The sequence below is a fragment of the Hyla sarda genome, chromosome 4 (genome assembly GCF_029499605.1).
Source record: "Hyla sarda isolate aHylSar1 chromosome 4, aHylSar1.hap1, whole genome shotgun sequence".
Lineage (NCBI taxonomy): Eukaryota > Metazoa > Chordata > Amphibia > Anura > Hylidae > Hyla > Hyla sarda.
Genome location: NC_079192.1, coordinates 242,774,033 through 242,778,327, shown reverse-complemented (window position 1 = coordinate 242,778,327; position 4,295 = coordinate 242,774,033).

Genomic DNA, 4,295 nt, shown 5'->3' with positions numbered 1-4,295 from the left:
GTCTCCAGAGTCGGCCACCAATAGAAGCGAGAGATGAGTTGCAAAGACTTTTTGATGCCCGCATGGCCAGCGAGGTGGGAGGAGTGACCCCATTTGAGAATCCCGAGACGTTGGCGTGGAGAAACGAAGGTCTTCCCTGGAGGAGTTTGCCTGATGGAGGCTGGGGAAGTGGAGATCAGACAGTCAGGAGGAATGATGTGTTCCGGAGAGACCTCTACTTCCGAAGCATCCGAGGAACGAGAGAGAGCATCGGCCCTAATGTTCTTGTCGGCAGGGCGAAAATGAATTTCAAAGTTAAAACGGGCAAAGAACAAAGACCACCTGGCCTGGCGAGGATTCAGCCGTTGGGCAGACTGGAGATAGGAGAGATTCTTGTGGTCGGTGTAAATGATAACTGGAAATTTTGATCCCTCCAGCAGATGCCTCCATTCCTCAAGTGCCAATTTAATGGCCAGTAGTTCTCGATCCCCGATGGAGTAGTTCCTCTCCGCCGGAGAGAAGGTCCTAGAAAAAAAAACACAAGTAACAGCATGCCCGGAAGAATTTTTTTGTAGAAGGACCGCTCCAGCTCCCACTGAGGAGGCATCAACCTCCAATAGGAAGGGTTTAGATGGGTCAGGTCTGGAGAGCACGGGAGCAGAAGAAAAGGCAGACTTGAGCCGTTTAAATGCGTCTTCCGCTTGAGGAGACCAGGACTTAGGATCGGCATTCTTCTTGGTTAAAGCCACGATAGGAGCCACAATAGTGGAAAAATGAGGAATAAATTGTCTGTAATAATTGGCGAACCCCAAAAAACGTTGGATAGCACGGAGTCCGGAGGGGCGTGGCCAATCTAAGACGGCAGAGAGTTTATCTGGGTCCATTTGTAGTCCCTGGCCAGAAACCAAGTATCCTAGGAAAGGAAGAGATTGACATTCAAATAGACATTTCTCCATTTTGGCATAAAGTTGATTGTCTCGAAGTCTCTGAAGAACCATGCGGACATGCTGGCGGTGTTCCTCTAAGTTGGCAGAAAAAATCAGAATATCGTCCAGATACACAACAACACAGGAATATAAGAGATCACGAAAAATTTCATTAACAAAGTCTTGGAAGACGGCAGGGGCGTTGCACAGGCCAAAGGGCATGACCAGATACTCAAAGTGTCCATTTCTAGTGTTAAATGCAGTTTTCCATTCGTCCCCCTCCCTGATGCGGATGAGATTATAAGCACCTCTTAAGTCCAGTTTGGTAAAGATGTGGGCACCTTGAAGGCGATCAAAGAGTTCTGAGATAAGAGGTAGGGGGTAAATATCCGCACAGGCACAGTAAGGCGTGGAGAAGCAGAGTTGACATCAAGAACTGTCTCACCTTTGTGCGGAGTCAGCGTACGTCTTTCCAGGCGGGGAGGACGGATAGGACAATTCTTCAGGAAGTGTTCGGTACCGGCGCAGTACAGGCAAAGATTCTCCATGCGGCGTCGTGTCCTCTCTTGAGGTGTCAAGCGAGACCGGTCAACTTGCATAGCATCCACGGCGGAAGGCACAGGAACGGATTGCAGAGGACCAGAGGAGAGAGGAGCCGGGGAGAAAAAACGCATCGTGCGAACAAAGTCCATATCCTGGCGGAGCTCCTGACGCCTTTCGGAAAAACGCATGTCAATGCGAGTGGCTAGATGAATGAGTTCATGCAGGTTAGCAGGAATTTCTCGTGCGGCCAGAACATCTTTAATGTTGCTGGATAGGCCTTTTTTAAAGGTCGCGCAGAGGGCCTCATTATTCCAGGATAATTCGGAAGCAAGAGTACGGAATTGTATGGCGTACTCGCCAACGGAAGAATTACCCTGGACCAGGTTCAGCAGGGCAGTCTCAGCAGAAGAGGCTCGGGCAGGTTCCTCAAAGACACTTCGAATTTCCGAGAAGAAGGAGTGTACAGAGGCAGTGACGGGTCATTGCGGTCCCAGAGCGGTGTGGCCCATGACAGAGCTTTCCCAGACAGAAGGCTGACTACGAAAGCCACCTTAGACCTTTCAGTAGGAAACTGGTCCGACATCATCTCCAAGTGCAGGGAACATTGTGAAAGAAAGCCACGGCAAAACTTAGAGTCCCCATCAAATTTATCCGGCAAGGATAGTCGTAGGCCGGAAGCGGCCACTCGCTGCGGAGGAGGTGCAGGAGCAGGCGGAGGAGATGATTGTTGAAGCTGTGGTAGTAGCTGCTGTAGCATCACGGTCAGTTGAGACAGCTGGTGGCCTTGTTGCGCTATCTGTTGCGACTGCTGGGCGACCACCGTGGTGAGGTCGGCGACAACTGGCAGTGGAACTTCAGCGGGTTCCATGGCCGGATCTACTGTCACGATTCGGCTGGCAGGAGGTGGATCCTCTGTGCCAGAGAGGGATTGGCGTGGACCGTGCTAGTGGACCGGTTCTAAGTTACTACTGGTATTCACCAGAGCCCGCCGCAAAGCAGGATGGTCTTGCAGCGGCGGTAGTAACCAGGTCGTATCCACTAGCAACGGCTCAACCTCTCTGACTGCTGAAGATAGACGCGGTACAAGGGAGTAGACAAGAGCAAGGTCGGACGTAGCAGAAGGTCGGGGCAGGCAGCAAGGATCGTAGTCAGGGGCAACGGCAGGAGGTCTGGAACACAGGCTAGGAACACACAAGGAAACGCTTTCACTGGCACGATGGCAACAAGATCCGGCGAGGGAGTGCAGGGGAAGTGAGGTATACATAGGGAGTGCACAGGTGAACACACTAATTAGAACAACTGCGCCAATCAGTGGCGCAGTGGCCCTTTAAATCGCAGAGACCCGGCGCGCGCGCGCCCTAGGGAGCGGGGCCGCGCGCGCCGGGACAGGACCGACGGAGAGCGAGTCAGGTACGGGAGCCGGGGTGCGCATCACGAGCGGGCGCCACCCGCATCGCGAATCGCATCCCGGCTGGAGGCGGTATCGCAGCGCACCCGGTCAGTGGATCTGACCGGGGCGCTGCAGTAGCGAGGATGTGGCGAGCGCTCCGGGGAGGAGCGGGGACCCGGAGCGCTCGGCGTAACAGATACCCATGGGTACATGCTTTACTATTATTATACTGGTTTTAAAAATACTCAGACTTTTTGGCAAAATCAGTATGTAAAATTGCCCTATTCTGATCCCTATAATGTTATAATTTTTCCATATACAGAGATGTATGAGGGTTGTTTTTTTTCACTGTTATCTGTAGTTTTTATTGCTTTCACTTTTGCGTATATATGTAACTTTTGGATCACTTTTTATTTCATTTTCTGAAATAAATAATGTGACCACTGTTACGTTATGCGCTCTGGCCGCACACACTGGCCGTGAGCGCATGGTCCCTTTACCTGCTGATGCCGACAGGGCTGGGACTGGCATCGCGGGATGCACCCACATGCGAGCCCCAGTCCGTAAGTCTCTGGGTGTTTCTCCTGCCTCTGCCTCTCTGCTCCAGCACGCGTGCCCCCGTCCTCCAGGGTGCACGGGTGCCGGAGCTTTAAGATTTAAAGGGCCAGTACGCTCATTAGTGTAATTCACCTGTGGCTCATTTAAAAATTCCTCCACCCTCCTCACTCCCCTGCCGGATCTTTGTTGCCTTTTGCCTTAGAGAAAGCATTCCTCATTATTGCCTTGCTGTGTATCTGATCCCTTGCTTTGTGACTTTGACCTTGCTCCTCTGCCGCCTGTCTACTGAACTCCTGTTACGTCTTGACTACGCTACTGTGCCGCATGCCCTGACCTTCTGCTACCCAGCCTACGAGCTGCCTTATCTCGCCAGGGGAAGCAACCTGGGTGCCGCCTGCCACAGCAAGTCCTTTTTACATTCTGTCATTGATCTAAGGCTATGTTCACACAACAGGTGTTCCTTCCATGGCATCCTATCATGGGTTTGGGTTCAGACCCTAAAACACAGCAAATAAAACTTTACAGTCAGAGATAAAATACATATACTTTAGGAAAATGACCAGAACATAGTCACTAGCTGGCTATTATTTAGGTCAGTCTATGTGGTCTTTGCTTCTACGTGTATGTATACATTGGCACTCATTTTGACAGGAAAGCACAATATTATTAGGAACGCACCCTAACCAATCAGTGTTAGATGGGACAGCGAGCACAGGACTCGGTAAGGTAAGTTGTATTGACTTGTAACACAGCTGGTGTTGTGTTTTCCCTCATATCAGGAACATCCCATTTGCTCCCTCCATCCTCTTTTCATATAATCTGGTCTGTTTCTCTTGGCCTCCATATATGCGGTATGTTTGTACAGTGGTCCCTCAACATACGATGGTAATTCGTTCCAA